We start from the raw sequence: 19,234 nt of genomic DNA, 5'->3' as shown, positions 1-19,234 counted from the left end.
TGCGGCACACCCTCAGTACTGACCCTCCGACAGTGCAGCACTCCCTCAGTACTGACCCTCTGACAGTGCAGCACACCCTCAGCACTGACCCACCGACAGTGCGGCACTCCCTCAGTACTGACCCTCCGACAGTGCGGCACTCCCTCAGTACTGACCCTCCGACAGTGCGGCACTCCCTCAGTACTGACCCTTCGACAGTGCGGCACTCCCTCAGTACTGACCCTCTGACAGTGCAGCACTCCCTCAGTACTGACCCTCTGACAGTGCAGCACACCCTCAGCACTGACCCTCTGACAGTGCAGCACATCCTCAGCACTGACCCTCTGACAGTGCAGCACACCCTCAGCACTGACCCTCTGACAGTGCAGCACACCCTCAGCACTGACCCTCCGACAGTGCAGTACACCCTCAGCACTGACCCTCCAACAGTGCGGCACACCCTCAGCACTGACCCTCCGACAGTGCGGCACTCCCTCAGTACTGACCCTCCGACAGTGCGGCACTCCCTCAGTACTGACCCTTCGACAGTGCGGCACTCCCTCAGTACTGACCCATCGACAGTGCGGCACTCCCTCAGTACTGACCCTCCGACAGTGCGGCACTCCCTCAGTACTGACCCTCCGACAGTGCGGCACTCCCTCAGTACTGACCCTCCGACAGTGCGGCACTCCCTCAGTACTGACCCTCCGACAGTGCGGCACTCCCTCAGTACTGACCCTCCGACAGTGCGGCACGCCCTCAGTACTGACCCTCCGACAGTGCGGCACTCCCTCAGTACTGACCCTCCGACAGTGCGGCACTCCCTCAGTACTCTACTGGAGCGTCAGCTTAGAACTTTATGTTCAATCGCTGGAGTGGGACTTGAACCCACAATTTCTGATTCAGAGATGAGTGTTACCTACTGAGCTGATACCTGCAATCCACAATCCTTAATCCCAGAGAGAACTGCACGACGCCTCTCCAACATAGTGCCAGGGCACAGAAAATTCAGGAAGCTGCAAGAGTTAGGATTCTGCTCTGTTACCTTACACCCCCTTCAAGACCCTGGGGAACTTTCGAACCAACTTGACCCAACAGTAAATGTGATAATCTTACCAGGAACCATTTTGATGATATCATTTTCAGTTTCATATCGTCTCCCTCATCCTCTTTTTCTGTCCAATTCTGACTGTGCCACAATTTGCTCTCATTGAACATCAGGAAGACTGAAGCCATTGCCTTCTGTCCCTGCACAAACTCTATTGCCTAAACACTTACTCCGTCTCTCTCCACGACCAATATCTTGGGGCTGGACCAGGCGGTTCACATCCTTGGCATCCTATCAGATCCCAAGCTGATGTTCCATTCCATATTTGCTCAGTCACCACCACCCTCTGTAATGTCAGCCTGCTCCACCCCCGCCTCAGCTCAGACCACGGCCGGGTGTGTGTTCCCAGCTCTTCCGATGCTTTCATGGCCGGCCTCCCACTTTGCACTCTCCCGAAACTGCGGCCTATCCAACAATCTGCTGTCCCTCTCATCACTCGCACCAAGTCACGTTCACCCATTGCCCCCGTGTTCACCGACCTCCGCCAGCTCCCATTGCAGCAACACCTCAATTTTAGGATTCTCATCCTCGTTTTCAATCCTTCCATGGTGTCTCTCTTCCTAACTCTGCAACCTCCAACAGCCCACCCAACTATTCCAGATCTCTGCATCCTTTCAATTCTGGCCTCTTGGGACATCTTCCAGGGCTATGGGCCAAGCTCTGGAAAATGGGATCAGTGCAGTCAGATCTTTGTTGGCCGGCGTAGACACGATGGGCCGAATGGCCTCTTTCTGTGCTGCAAACGTCTATTAGTCTATCCTCCGCTTCCTTCAGCCCTGCACTGGCCATTGTACCTTCAGTTGCCAAGGCCTGAAGTTCTGGAATTCACTCCACTTCTCGAAACCATCCTCTCTGTCCAAATGTTGCCTCAGCCTGAGCCAATAGATCCTTATGTGGCTTGGTGTCAATTTTTATCTGATCACCTTGGGAGAGTCAAATACCTTGGGACATTTTGCCATGTTAAAGGCACTGTGTAGATGCAAAAAGATTGTTGTTATGAAGAATGTCAGCTAGGGTGAGGAACTAAAGGGCAACCATAGCCCAGGGAAGCACAGCCAGTAAAACCTCCTATTCTGGGAAGTCAAAGGCAAATGCAGAGAGTACATCAAAGGAGCAGTGACATTCCCTCTCTCTCCGGTCACCATTAATCCGTTCACAGGATGGGAAAACATGAGGGCAGAGTGTGTGGGGCTCAGACACAATACATATAAGCCCCATGCACACAGCAACACTGTCTATTATAAACAAAGTTTAACATCTGGATCCTGCCCAACACTGCAAACAAGGCTTGCTTGGGATAGTGCGAGTTAATCCATTGTTCTATTCAGGAAAATTAATGTTCATATAAATGCACAATACCATAAATTAAGCAGCATATATTACCCATAGCTCAGATAACTGGACTTGAAACTTTGCTGCATCAGTTGTTGGATAATAAAGGAGTGATCCCTGTGTTACAATCCTCACACCATACCCAGCTGCAGTGAGTGGCATACAGGCAACTCCAACATCACTCTACAGGCACCGTCTACACCCAGAGGGCAGGGTCATTCCCAAGCCTAAACACTGCCTCCTCCTGGCTGGTGTGGAGTAGTGAAAGTCCATCTTGGGACCAGGTTATCCATTGCCACCCTATGGAGATCCAGAGAAAAAGTGCGAGAGGAGTTACGTTCGCAATCAAACAGCGGGATTTGACTTTATCTCCGGAGCTCAGCTTCCTGGTGAAGGGCCTCTTCAAGTCAGGTGGTCAGTCCTTCATCAGCGCATTTAAAAGGTGGAACAGGGTCTGAACTGTGAACTTCAGCAGAAACCACCAGTACCCTCTGGAACGAGTGACTTGGAACAAGTTCACATGACTGAAACATCCTGGAATGGAATTCATTGCAGATGTGAACCAGAGGAAGACACCAAAGTACTGGGTCATGGATAGTCATTGAGTTTGCAGTCCTGTCAGAGGGCGCACTGGGTCACTAAGAGGCAGGGAGCTTCTGGAATTCCCAATCCCACTCGGACTATTGGAAGAAGCGCTGGGCAGACGTCAGGGATTCTTCAGAAAGGAAGTGAAGAGTGATTTGAAACTGGAGAGAGAGACCCTGGATGCTTTCTCCTCTGCTGCCAGGTAGATTGGGCACTGACAGAGAGGCCTCACAACAGGCAAACTGTGCCCTGGGCGTGAATGAAGCTGAGGACCAGCAGAGACAATCCTGCCCCGAAACTGTGGGACACTCAAAATGAAACTACATCAAAGCCTCCATCTCTGCGCAGGTTCCCAGCCTCACCCAGAGGCTCTGCGACAGAAAGAGCTGCAACTCCTCGATAAAAATAACAAGTGCCCACCAGATTCAATTAAATGCCAAAGTGAGTCCCCACAAATCAAACAGCACCAAATACACATGGAGTTACCGGCAGCAGACAAAAATCAGGCTTCAGTCTAACTCAGAACTTACCCTCCATCCATTACTGCGCTATGGAAACACGTTCAAGAAACACTTGTACTTCGATAGGTACTTTCACAAGCACTGGACATCTCAAAGCCAATAAAGTACTTTCTGAAGTGTAGTCACTGTTGTAATGTAGAAAACAGGGCAGCCAATTTGCACACAGCAAGCGCCCACAAAGAGCAATGTGATAATAACCAGGATCATCTGTTTTTGTGATGGTGAGTCAGGGATAAGTATTTGCCAGGACACTAGAGAGAATTGCTGCACGAATCTTCAAAACAGTGCCTAACAATATCAAATTCCACCCAGGCAGCCAGATGGGGACTTGGTTTAAAGTCTGATTCGAAAGCAGACACCACCAGCAGTGCAGCACCCCCTCAGTACTGACCCTCCGACAGTGCAGCACCCCCTCAGTACTGACCCTCCGACAGTGCAGCACTCCCTCAGTACTGACCCTCCGACAGTGCGGCGCTCCCTCAGCACTAACCCTCCGACAGTGCAGCACTCCCTCAGTACTGATCCTCTGACAGTGCAGCACTCCCTCAGTACAGACCCTCCGACAGTGCGGCACTCCCTCAGTACTGACCCTCCGACAGTGCGGCACTCCCTCAGTACTGACCCTCCGACATTGCAGCACTCCCTCAGTACTGATCCTCTGACTGTGCAGCACTCCCTCAGTACTGCCCCTCCGACAGTGCGGCACTCCCTCAGTACTGACCCTCCGACAGTGCAGCACTCCCTCAGTACTGATCCTCTGACAGTGCAGCACTCCCTCAGTACTGCCCCTCCGACAGTGCGGCACTCCCTCAGTACTGACCCTCTGACAGTGCAGCACTCCCTCAGCGCTGACCCTCTGACAGTGCAGCACTCCCTCAGCACTGACCCTCTGACAGTGCGGCACTCCCTCAGTACTGACCCTCCGACAGTGCAGCACTCCCTCAGTACTGACCCTCCGACAGTGCAGCACTCCCTCAGTACTGACCCTCCGACAGTGCAGCACTCCCTCAGTACTGACCCTCCGACAGTGCGGCACTCCCTCAGTACTGACCCTCTGACAGTGCGGCACTCCCTCAGTACTGTCCCTCCGACAGTGCGGCACTCCCTCAGTACTGACCCTCTGACAGTGCAGCACTCCCTCAGAACTGACCCTCTGACAGTGCAGCACTCCCTCAGTACTGACCCTCCGACAGTGCAGCACTCCCTCAGTACTGACCCTCTGACAGTGCGGCACTCCCTCAGTACTGACCCTCCGACAGTGCAGCACTCCCTCAGTACTGATCCTCTGACAGTGCAGCACTCCCTCAGTACTGCCCCTCCGACAGTGCGGCACTCCCTCAGTACTGACCCTCTGACAGTGCAGCACTCCCTCAGCGCTGACCCTCTGACAGTGCAGCACTCCCTCAGCACTGACCCTCTGACAGTGCGGCACTCCCTCAGTACTGACCCTCCGACAGTGCAGCACTCCCTCAGTACTGACCCTCCGACAGTGCAGCACTCCCTCAGTACTGACCCTCCGACAGTGCAGCACTCCCTCAGTACTGACCCTCCGACAGTGCGGCACTCCCTCAGTACTGACCCTCTGACAGTGCGGCACTCCCTCAGTACTGTCCCTCCGACAGTGCGGCACTCCCTCAGTACTGACCCTCTGACAGTGCAGCACTCCCTCAGAACTGACCCTCTGACAGTGCAGCACTCCCTCAGTACTGACCCTCTGACAGTGCAGCACTCCCTCAGTACTGACCCTCTGACAGTGCGGCACTCCCTCAGTACTGACCCTCCAACAGTGCGGCGCTCCCTGTTATATACTGGAATGGCTGACCGATTTTGGAGCTCACGACACTGTTTGATGTTACAGTAATACCAACAGAGCCACAGCAAACATGCCAAGTGAGAGAAAATAGAAGAGTACAACAGGAACCGGGGTTTACGCTAATTATATATGCAAACATCAGGCTGAATATCCAAACTATCAGACAAAGGACAAAGAGGGGACCAGCAGCTCAAACACATGCAGCAGCAGAGATGGAAATCATTCAGAACAAGACTCATTATTTCATCCCTGAATCTCTCTCTGATGCCATCCATACACCGAGATAGAAAACATACAGACTCCAGCCCCACGATTCACCACGATGGCGAAAAAAAAGAGATACAAAAGATAAAAAGCAAATTCACATACATAATTATACACCATGATCTTCACTTTACAGTGAAGCACCGACCCACCGTACTGTACCCCAGTGTTATACAGTGACAGACCCGTCCCCACCAGTACTGTACCCAAGTGTTATACAGTGACAGACCCGTCCCCACCAGTACTGTACCCCAGTGTTATACAGTGACAGACCCGTCCCCACCAGTACTGTACCCCAGTGTTAAACAGTGACAGACCCGTCCCCACCAGTACTGTACCCCAGTGTTATACAGTGACAGACCCATCCCCACCAGTAATGAACCCCAGTGTTATACAGTGACAGACCTGTCCCCACCAGTACTGTACCCCAGTGTTATACAGTGACAGACCTGTCCACCCAAGTACTGTACCCCAGTGTTATACAGTGACAGACCCATCACCACCAGTACTGTACCCCAGTGTTATACAGTGACAGCCTTGACCCCACCAGTACTGTACCCGAGTGTTATACAGTGACAGACCCGTCCCCACCAAGTACTGTACCCCAGTGTTATACAGTGAGAGACCCGTCCCCACCAGTACTGTAACCCAGTGTTATACAGTGACAGACCTGTCCACACCAGTACTGTACCCCAGTGCTATACAGTGACAGACCTGTCCCCACCAGTACTGTGCCCCAGTGTTATACAGTGACAGACCTGTCCCCACCAGTACTGTAGCCCAGTGTTATACAGTGACAGACCCAAGCCACCTGTACTGCACCCCATTGTTATACAGTGACAGACCTGTCCCCACCAGTACTTTACCCCCGTGTTATTCAGTGACAGACCCGTCCCCACCAGTACTGTAGCCCAGTGTTATACAGTGACAGACCTGTCCCCACCAGTACTGTACCCCAGTGTAATACAGGGACAGACCTGTCCCCACCAGTACTGTACCCCAGTGTTATACAGTGACAGACCTGACCCCACCAGTACTGTACCCCAGTGTTATACAGTGACAGACCCGTCCCCACCAGTACTGTACCTCAGCATTATACAGTGGCAGACATGTCCCCACCAGTACTGTACCCCAGTGTTATACAGTGACAGACCCATCCCCACCAGTACTGTACCCCATTGTTATAGCGACAGACCCATCCCCACCAGTACTGTACCCCATTGTTATACAGTGACAGACCCGTCCCCACCAGTACTGTACCCCAGTGTTATACAGTGACAGACCCGTCCCCACCAGCACTGTTCGCCAGTGTTATAAAGTGACAGACCCATCCCCCAGTACTGTACCCCAGTGTTATACAGTCACAGGCCCTCCCCCACCAGTACTGTACCCCAGTGTTATACAGTGACAGACCCGTCCCCACCAGTACTGTACCCCAGTGTTACAGTGACAGACCCTTCCCCACCAGTACTGTACCCCAGTGTTATATAGTGACAGACCCGTCCCCACCAGTACTGTACACCAGTGTTATAGAGTGACATACCTGTCCCCACCAGTACTGTACCCCAGTGTTATACAGTGACAGACCCGTCCCCACCAGTACTGTACCCCAGTGTTATACAGTGACAGACCTGAGCCCACCAGTACTGTACCACAGTGTTATACAGAGACAGACCTTACCCCACCAGTACTGGACGCAGGTTATACAGTGACAGACCCATCCCCACCAGTACTGTACCCCAGCATTGTACAGTGACAGACCTGTCCCCACCAGTACTGTACCCAATTGTTATACAGCGACAGACCCGCCCCACCAGTACTGTACCCCACTGTTATACAGTGACAGACCCGTCCCCACCACTACTGTACCCCATTGTTATACAGTGACAGACCCGTCCCAACCAGTACTGTACCCCAGTGTTATACAGTGACAGACCTGTCCCCACCAGTACTGTACCCCATTGTTATACAGTGACAGATCCGTCCCCACCAGCACTGTACCCCAGTATTATACAGTGACAGACCTGACCCCCCCAGTACTGTACCCAAGTGTTATACAGTGACAGACCCAAGCCACCAGTACTGTACCCCATTGTTATACAGTGACAGACCCGTCCCAGGCAGTAATGTACCCCAGTGCTATACAGTGATAGACCTGTCCCCACCAGTAATATACCGCAATGTTATTCAGTGACAGGCCTGTCCCCACCTATACTGTACCCCAGTGTTATACAGTGACAGACCCGTCCCCACCAGTACTGTACCCCAGTGTTATACAGTGACAGGCCCGTCCCCAGGAGTACTGTACCCCAGTGTTATACAGTGACAGACCTGTCCCCACCAGTACTGTACCCAAGTGTTATACAGTGACAGACCCAAGCCACCAGTACTGTACCCCATTGTTATACAGTGAGAGACCTGTCCCCACCAGTACTTTACCCCCGTGTTATTCAGTGACAGACCCGTCCCCACCAGTACTGTACCCAAGTGTTATACAGTGACAGACCCGTCCCAGGCAGTAATGTACCCCAGTGTTATACAGTGACAGACCTGTCCCCACCAGTACTGTACCCCAGTGTTATACAGTGACAGACCTGACCCCACCAGTACTGTACCCCAGTGTTATACAGTGACAGACCCGTCCCCACCAGTACTGTAACAGTGTTATACAGTGACAGACCTGACCCCACCAGTACTGAACCCCAGTGTTATACAGTGACAGACCCGTCCCCACCAGTACTGTAACAGTGTTATACAGTGACAGACCTGACCCCACCAGTACTGTACCCCAATGTTATACAGTGACAGACCCATCCCCACCAGTACTGTTCGCCAGTGTTATACAGTGACAGACCCATCCCCCAGTACTGTACCCCAGTGTTATAGTCACAGGCCCTCCCCCACCAGTACTGAACCCCAGTGTTACAGTGACAGACCCATCCCCACCAGTACTGTACCCCAGTGTTATACAGTGACAGACCCGTCCCCACCAGTACTGTACCCCAGTGTTATACAGTGACAGACCTGTCCCCACCAGTACTGTACCCCAGTGTTATACAGTGACAGACCCGTCCCCACCAGTACTGTACCCCAGTGTTATACAGTGACAGACCTGAGCCCACCAGTACTGTACCACAGTGTCATATAGAGACAGACCTTACCCCACCAGTACTGGACCCGGGTTATACAGTGACAGACCCGTCCCCACCAGTACTGTACCCCAGCATTGTACAGTGACAGACCTGTCCCCACAAGTACTGTACCCAATTGTTATACAGCGACAGACCCGTCCCCACCAGTACTGTACCCCACAGTTATACAGTGACAGACCCGTCCCCACCACTACTGTACCCCATTGTTATACAGTGACAGACCCGTCCCCACCAGTACTGTACCCCAGTGTTATACAGTGACATACCTGTCCCCACCAGTGCTGTACCCCATTGTTATACAATGACAGACCCGTCCCCACCAGTACTGTACCCCAGTGTTATACAGTGACAGACCTGTCCCCACCACTACTGTACCCCAGTGTTATAGAGTGACAGACCTGTCCCCACCTGTACTGTACCCCAGTGTTATACAGTGACAGACATGTCCCCACCAGTACTGTACCCCAGTGTTCTACAGTGACAGACCAGACCCCACCAGTACTATACCCCAATGTTATTCAGTGACAGACCCGTCCCCACCAGTACTGTACCCCAGTGTTACACAGTGAAAGACCCGTCCACACCATTACTGTACCCCAGTGTTATACAGTGACAGAACCGTCCCCACCAGTACTGTACCCCAGTGTTATACAGTGACAGACCCAAGCCACCAGTACTGTACCCCATTGTTATACAGTGACAGACCTGTCCCCACCAGCACTTTACCCCCGTGTTATTCAGTGACAGACCCGTCCCCACCAGTACTGAACCCCAGTCTTATACAGTGACAGACCCAAGCCACCAGTACTGTACCCCATTGTTATACAGTGACAGACCTGTCCCCACCAGTACTTTACCCCCGTGTTATACAGTGACAGACCCATCCCCAACAGTAATGTACCCCAGTGTTATACAGTGGCAGACCGGTCCCCTCCAGTACTGTACCCAAGTGTTATACAGTGACAGACCCGTCCCCACCAGTATATGTACCCCAGTGTTATACAGTGACAGACCCGTCCCCACCAGTACTGCACACCATTGTTATAGCGACAGACCCGTCCCCACCAGTACTGTACCCCATTGTTATATAGTGACAGACCCGTCCCCAGCAGTACTGTACCCCAGTGTTATACAGTGACAGACCCGTCCCCACCAGTAGTGCACCCCAGTGTTATACAGTGACAGACCCGTCCCCACCAGTACTGTACCACAGTGTTATACAGTGACTAGACCTGACCCCACCAGTAATGTACCCCAGTGTTATACAGTGACAGACCCGTCCCCACCAGTACTGTACCCCAGTGTTATACAGTGGCAGACATGTCCCCACCAGTACTGTTCCCCCGTGTTATACAGTGACAGACCCATCCCCACCAGTACTGTACACCATTGTTATAGTGACAGACCCGTCCCCACCAGTACTGTACACCATTGTTATAGTGACAGACCCGTCCCCACCAGTACTGTACCCCAGTGTTATACAGTGACAGACCCGTCCCCATCAGTACTGTACCCCAGTGTTATACAGTGACAGACCCAACTCCCAGTACTGTACCCCAGTGTTATACAGTCACAGGCCCTCCCCCAACAGTACTGTACCCCAGTGTTATACAGTGACAGACCCGTCCCCAACAGTACTGTACCCCAGTGTTATACACTGACAGACCCATCCCCACCAGTACTGTACCCCAGTGTTATACAGTGACAGACCTGTCCCCACCAGTACTGTACCCCAGTGTTATACAGTGACAGACCTGTCCCCACCAGTACTGTACCCAAGTGTTATACAGTGACAGACCTGAGCGCACCAGTACTGTACCACAGTGTTATACAGAGACAGACCTTACCCCACCAGTACTGGACCCAGGTTATACAGTGACAGACCCGTCCCCACCAGTACTGTACCCCAGCATTGTACAGTGACAGACCTGTCCCCACCAGTACTGTACCCCATTGTTATACAGTGACAGACCCGTCCCAACCAGTTCTGTACCCCAGTGTTATACAGTGACAGACCCATCCCCACCAGTACTGTACCCCAGTGTTATACAGTGACAGACCCGTCCCAACCAGTTCTGTACCCCAGTGTTATACAGTGACAGACCCCTCCCCACCAGTACTGTACCCCATTGTTATACAGTGACAGACCCGTCCCCACCAGTACTGTACCCCATTGTTATACAGTGACAGATCCGTCCCCACCAGCACTGTACCCCAGTATTATACAGTGACAGACCTGTCCCCACCTATACTGTACCCCAGTGTTATACAGTGACAGACCCGTCCCCACCAGTACTGTACCCCAGTGTTATACAGTGACAGACCCGTCCCCAGGAGTACTGTACCCCAGTGTTATACAGTGACAGACCAGTCCCCACCAGTACTGTACCCCAGTGTTATACAGTGACAGACCAAGCCACCAGTACTGTACCCCATTGTTATACAGTGACAGACCTGTCCCCACCAGTACTTTACCTCCGTGTTATTCAGTGACAGACCCGTCCCCACCAGTACTGTACCCCAGTGTTACACAGTGACAGACCCGTCCACACCAGCACTGTACCCCAGTGTTATACAGTGACAGAACCGTCCCCACCAGTACTGTACCCCAGTGTTATACAGTGACAGACCTGACCCCATCAGTACTTTACCCCCGTGTTATTCAGTGACAGACCCGTCCCCACCAGTACTGAACCCCAGTGTTATACAGTGACAGACCCAAGCCACCAGTACTGTACCCCATTGTTATACAGTTACAGAACTGTCCCCACCAGTACTTTACCCCCGTGTTATTCAGTGACAGACCCGTCCTCACCAGTACTGTACCCAAGTGTTATACAGTAACAGACCCGTCCCCACCAGTAATGTACCCCAGTGTTATACAGTGACAGACCTGTCCCCACCAGTACTGTACCCAAGTGTTATACAGTGACAGACCCGTCCCCACCAGTACTGTACCCCAGTGTTATACAGTGACAGACCTGACCTCACCAGTACTGTACCCCAGTGTTATACAGTGACAGACCCATCCCCACCAGTACTGTACCCCATTGTTATAGTGACAGACCCGTCCCCACCAGTACTGTAACAGTGTTATACAGTGACAGACCTGACTCCACCAGCACTGTACCCCAGTGTTATACAGTGACAGACCCATCCCCACCAGTACTGTACCCCATTGTTATAGTGACAGACCCGTCTCCACCAGTACTGTACCCCATTGTTATACAGTGACAGATCCGTCCCCACCAGTACTGTACCCCAGTGTTATACAGACACAGACCTGTCCCCACCAGTACTGTACCCCAGTGTTACACAGTGACAGACCTGCCCCCGCCAGTACTGTACCCCAGTGTTATACAGTGACAGACCCAAGCCACCAGTACTGTACCCCAGTGTTATAGAGTGACAGACCCGTCCCCACCAGTACTGTACCCCAGTGTTACACAGTGACAGACCCGTCCCCACCAGTACTGTACCCCAGTGTTATACAGTGACAGACCTGTCCCCACCAGTACTGTACCCCAGTGTTATACAGTGACAGACCCGTCCCCACCATTACTATACCCCAGTGTTATACAATGACAGACCCTTCCCCACCAGTACTGTACCGCAGTGTTATACAGTGACAGACCCGTCCCCAACAGTACTGTACCCCAGTGTTATACAGTGACAGACTCGTCCCCACCAGTACTGTACCCCAGTGTTATACAGACACAGACCAGTCCCCACCAGTACTGTACCCCAGTGTTATACAGTGACAGACCCGTCCCCACCAGTACTGTACCCCAGTGTTATACAGTGAGAGACCCGTCCCCACCAGTACTGTACCCCAGTGTTATACAGTGACAGACCAGTCCCCACCAGTAGTGCACCCCAGTGTTATACAGTGACAGACCCGTCCCCACCAGTACTGTACCCCAGTGTTATACAGTGACAGACCTGACCCCACCAGTACTGTACCCCAGTGTTATACAGTGACAAACCCGTCCCCACCAGTACTGTACCCCAGTGTTATACAGTGACAGACCTGTCCACACCAGTACTGTACCCCAGTGTTATACAGTGACAGACCCGTCCCCACCAGTACTGTACCCCAGTGTTATACAGTGACAGACCTGAGCCCACCAGTACTGTACCACAGTGTTATATAGAGACAGACCTTACCCCACCAGTACTGGACCCGGGTTATACAGTGACAGACCCATCCCCACCAGTACTGTACCCCAGCATTGTACAGTGACAGACCTGTCCCCACCAGTACTGTGCCCAATTGTTATACAGCGACAGACCCGTCCCCACCAGTACTGTACCCCACAGTTATACAGTGACAGACCCGTCCCCACCACTACTGTACCCCATTGTTATACAGTGACAGACCCGTCCCCACCAGTACTGTACCCCAGTGTTATACAGTGACAGAACTGTCCCCACCAGTACTGTACCCCATTGTTATACAGTGACAGACCCATCCCAACCAGCACTGAACCCCAGTATTATACAGTGACAGACCTGTCACCACCAGTACTGTACCCTAGTGTTATAGAGTGACAGACCTGTCCCCACCTGTACTGTACCCCAGTGTTATACAGTGACAGGCATGTCCCCACCAGTACTGTACTCCAGTGTTATACAGTGACAGACCTGACCCCACCAGTACTATACCGCAATGTTATTCAGTGACAGACCCGTCCCCACCAGTACTGTACCACAGTGTTATACAGTGACAGACCCGTCCCCACCAGTACTGTACCCCAGTGTTATACAGTGACAGACCCATCCCCACCAGTACTGTTCGCCAGTGTTATGCAGTGACAGACCCATCCCCCAGTACTGTACCCCAGTGTTATACAGTCACAGGCCCTCCCCCACCAGTACTGTACCCCAGTGTTATACATTGACAGACCCGTCCCCACCAGTACTGTACCCCAGTGTTAGTGACAGACCCTTCCCCACCAGTACTGTACCCCAGTGTTATACAGTGACAGACCCGTCCCCACCAGTACTGTACCCCAGTGTTATACAGTGACAGACCTGTCCCCACCAGTACTGTACCCCAGTGTTATACAGTGACAGACCTGTCCCCACCGGTACTGTACCCCAGTGTTACCCAGTGACAGAACCGTCCCCACCAGCACTGTACCCCAGAGTTATACAGTGACAGACCTGTCCCCACCAGTACTGTACCCCAGTGTTATACAGACACAGACCCGTCCCCACCAGTACTGTACCCCAGTGCTATACAGTGACAGACCTGTCCCCACCAGTACTGTACCCCAGTGTTATACAGTGACAGACCCATCCCCACCAGTACTGAACCCCAGTGTTATACAGTGACAGACCCAAGCCACCAGTACTGTACCCCATTGTTATACAGTGACAGACCTGTCCCCACCAGTACTTTACCACCGTGTTATTCAGTGACAGACCCGTCCCCACCAGTACTGTACCCCAGTGTTATACAGTGACAGACCCGTCCCCACCAGTACTGAACCCCAGTCTTATACAGTGACAGACCCAAGCCACCAGTACTGTACCCCATTGTTATACAGTGACAGACCTGTCCCCACCAGTACTTTACCCCCGTGTTATTCAGTGACAGACCCGTCCCCACCAGTAATGTACCCCAGTGTTATACAGTGACAGACCGGTCCCCACCAGTACTGTACCCAAGTGTTATACAGTGACAGACCCGTCCCCACCAGTACTGTACCCCAGTGTTATACAGTGACAGACCTGAGCCCACCAGTACTGTACCCCAGTGTTATACAGTAACAGACCTGAGCCCACCAGTACTCTACCCGTGTTATACAGTAACAGACCTGAGCCCACCAGTACTCTACCCGTGTTATACAGTAACAGACCCGTCCCCACCAGTACTGTAACACAGTGTTATACAGTGACAGACCCAAGCCACCAGTACTTTACCCCCGTGTTATTCAGTGACAGACCCGTCCCCACCAGTAATGTACCCCAGTGTTATACAGTGACAGACCCGTCCCCACCAGTACTGTACCCCAATGTTATACAGTGAGAGACCCGTCCCCACCAGTACTGTACCCCAGTGTTATACAGTGACAGACCCGTCCCCACCAGTAGTGCACCCCAGTGTTATGCAGTGACAGACCAGTCCCCACCAGTACTGTACCCCAGTGTTATACAGTGACAGACCTGACCACACCAGTACTGTACCCCAGTGTTATACACTGACAAACCCGTCCCCACCAGTACTGTACCCCAGTGTTATACAGTGACAGACCTGTCCACACCAGTTCTGTACCCCAGTGTTATACAGTGACAGACCTGTCCCCACCGGTACTGTACCCCAGTGTTACCCAGTGACAGAACCGTCCCCACCAGCACTGTACCCCAGAGTTATACAGTGACAGACCTGTCCCCACCAGTACTGTACCCCAGTGTTATACAGACACAGACCCGTCCCCACCAGTACTGTACCCCAGTGCTATACAGTGACAGACCTGTCCCCACCAGTACTGTACCCCAGTGTTATACAGTGACAGACCCATCCCCACCAGTACTGAACCCCAGTGTTATACAGTGACAGACCCAAGCCACCAGTACTGTACCCCATTGTTATACAGTGACAGACCTGTCCCCACCAGTACTTTACCACCGTGTTATTCAGTGACAGACCCGTCCCCACCAGTACTGTACCCCAGTGTTATACAGTGACAGACCCGTCCCCACCAGTACTGAACCCCAGTCTTATACAGTGACAGACCCAAGCCACCAGTACTGTACCCCATTGTTATACAGTGACAGACCTGTCCCCACCAGTACTTTACCCCCGTGTTATTCAGTGACAGACCCGTCCCCACCAGTAATGTACCCCAGTGTTATACAGTGACAGACCGGTCCCCACCAGTACTGTACCCAAGTGTTATACAGTGACAGACCCGTCCCCACCAGTACTGTACCCCAGTGTTATACAGTGACAGACCTGAGCCCACCAGTACTGTACCCCAGTGTTATACAGTAACAGACCTGAGCCCACCAGTACTCTACCCGTGTTATACAGTAACAGACCCGTCCCCACCAGTACTGTAACACAGTGTTATACAGTGACAGACCCAAGCCACCAGTACTTTACCCCCGTGTTATTCAGTGACAGACCCGTCCCTACCAGTAATGTACCCCAGTGTTATACAGTGAGAGACCCGTCCCCACCAGTACTGTACCCCAATGTTATACAGTGAGAGACCCGTCCCCACCAGTACTGTACCCCAGTGTTATACAGTGACAGACCCGTCCCCACCAGTAGTGCACCCCAGTGTTATGCAGTGACAGACCAGTCCCCACCAGTACTGTACCCCAGTGTTATACAGTGACAGACCTGACCACACCAGTACTGTACCCCAGTGTTATACACTGACAAACCCGTCCCCACCAGTACTGTACCCCAGTGTTATACAGTGACAGACCTGTCCACACCAGTTCTGTACCCCAGTGTTATACAGTGACAGACCCGTCCCCACCAGTACTGTACCCCAGTGTTATACAGTGACAGACCTGAGCCCACCAGTACTGTACCACAGTGTTATATAGAGACAGACCTTACCCCACCAGTACTGGACCCGGGTTATACAGTGACAGACCCGTCCCCACCAGTACTGTACCCCAGCATTGTACAGTGACAGACCTGTCCCCACCAGTACTGTACCCAATTGTCATACAGCGACAGACCCGTCCCCACCAGTACTGTACCCCACAGTTATACAGTGACAGACCCGTCCCCACCACTACTGTACCCCATTGTTATACAGTGACAGACCCGTCCCCACCAGTACTGTACCCCAGTGTTATACAGTGACAGAACTGTCCCCACCAGTACTGTACCCCATTGTTACACAGTGACAGACCCATCCCAACCAGCACTGAACCCCAGTATTATACAGTGACAGACCTGTCACCACCAGTACTGTACCCCAGTGTTATACAGTGACAGATATGACCCCACCAGTACTATAACGCAATGTTATTCAGTGACAGACCCGTCCCCACCAGTACTGTACCACAGTGTTATACAGTGACAGACCCGTCCCCACCAGTACTGTACCCCAGTGTTATACAGTGACAGACCCATTACCACCAGTATTGTTCGCCAGTGTTATACAGTGACAGACCCATCCCCCAGTACTGTACCCCAGTGTTATACAGTCACAGGCCCTCCCCCACCAGTACTGTACCCCAGTGTTATACAGTGATAGACCCGTCCCCACCAGTACTGTACCCCAGTGTTACAGTGACAGACCCATCCTCACCAGTACTGTACCCCAGTGTTATACAGTGACAGACCCGTCCCCACCAGTACTGTACCCCAGTGTTATACAGTGACAGACCTGTCCCCACCAGCACTGCACCCCAGAGTTATACAGTGACAGACCTGTCCCCACCAGTACTGTACCCCAGTGTTATACAGACACAGACCCGTCCCCACCAGTACTGTACCCCAGTGCTATACAGTGACAGACCTGTCCCCACCAGTACTGTACCCCAGTGTTATACAGTGACAGACCCATCCCCACCAGTACTGAACCCCAGTGTTATACAGTGACAGACCCAAGCCACCAGTACTGTACCCCATTGTTATACAGTGACAGACCTGTCCCCACCAGTACTATACCCCCGTGTTATTCAGTGACAGACCCGTCCCCACCAGTACTGAACCCCAGTGTTATACAGTGACAGACCCAAGCCACCAGTACTGTACCCCATTGTTATACAGTGACAGACCTGTCCCCACCAGTACTTTACCCCCGTGTTATTCAGTGACAGACCCGTCCCCACCAGTAATGTGCCCCAGTGTTATACAGTGACAGACCGGTCCCCACCAGTACTGTACCAAAGTGTTATACAGTGACAGACCTGAGCCCACCAGTACTGTACCCCAGTGTTATACAGTAACAGACCTGAGCCCACCAGTACTCTACCCCAGTGTTATACAGTAACAGACCCGTCCCCACCAGTACTGTAACACAGTGTTATACAGTGACAGACCTGTCCCCACCAGGACTTTACCCCCGTGTTATTCAGTGACAGACCCGTCCCCACCAGTAATGTACCCCAGTGTTATACAGTGACAGACCGGTCCCCACCAGTACTGTACCCAAGTGTTATACAGTGACAGACCCGTCCCACCAGTACTGTACCCGTGTTATACAGTGACAGACCCAAGCCACCAGTACTGTACCCCATTGTTATACAGTGACAGATCTGTCCCCACCAGTACTTTACCCCCGTGTTATTCAGTGACAGACCCGTCCCCACCAGTACTGAACCCCAGTGTTATACAGTGACAGACCCAAGCCACCAGTACTGTACCCCATTGTTATACAGTGACATACCAGTCCCCACCAGTACTTTACCCCCGTGTTATTCAGTGACAGATCCGTCCCCACAAGTAATGTACCCCAGTGTTATACAGTGACAGACCGGTCCCCACCAGTACTGTACCCAAGTGTTATACAGTGACAGACCCGTCCCCACCAGTACTGTACCCCAGTGTTATACAGACACAGACCAGTCCCCAGCAGTACTGTACCCCAGTGTTATACAGTGACAGACCCGTCCCCACCAGTACTGTACCCCAGTGTTATACAGTGACAGACCCGTCCCCACCAGTACTGTACCCCAGTGTTATACAGTGACAGACCCGTCCCCACCAGTACTGTACCCCAGTGTTATACAGTGACAGACCTGACCCCACCAGTACTGTACCCCAGTGTTATACAGTGACAAACCCGTCCCCACCAGTACTGTACCCCGGTGTTATACAGTGACAGACCTGTCCACACCAGTACTGTACCCCAGTGTTATACAGTGACAGACCCGTCCCCACCAGTACTGTACCCCAGTGTTATACAGTGACAGACCTGACCCCACCAGTACTGTACCCCAGTGTCATACAGTGACAAACCCGTCCCCACCAGTACTGTACCCCAGTGTTATACAGTGACAGACCTGTCCACACCAGTACTGTACCCCAGTGTTATACAGTGACAGACCCGTCCCCACCAGTACTGTACCCCAGTGTTATACAGTGACAGACCTGAGCCCACCAGTACTGTACCACAGTGTTATATAGAGACAGACCTTACCCCACCAGTACTGGACCCGGGTTATACAGTGACAGACCCGTCCCCAACAGTACTGTACCCCAGCATTGTACAGTGACAGACCTGTCCCCACCAGTACTGTACCCAATTGTTATACAGCGACAGTCCCGTCCCCACCAGTACTGTACCCCACAGTTATACAGTGACAGACCCGTCCCCACCACTACTGTACCCCATTGTTATACAGTGACAGACCCGTCCCCACCAGTACTGTACCCCAGTGTTATACAGTGACAGAACTGTCCCCACCAGTACTGTACCCCATTGTTATACAGTGACAGACCCATCCCAACCAGCACTGAACCCCAGTATTATACAGTGACAGACCTGTCACCACCAGTACT

The sequence above is a fragment of the Cetorhinus maximus genome, unplaced genomic scaffold (assembly GCF_964194155.1).
Source record: "Cetorhinus maximus unplaced genomic scaffold, sCetMax3.hap1.1 HAP1_SCAFFOLD_1431, whole genome shotgun sequence".
Taxonomy (NCBI): domain Eukaryota; kingdom Metazoa; phylum Chordata; class Chondrichthyes; order Lamniformes; family Cetorhinidae; genus Cetorhinus; species Cetorhinus maximus.
Note: the sequence above shows the minus strand (reverse complement) of the source record.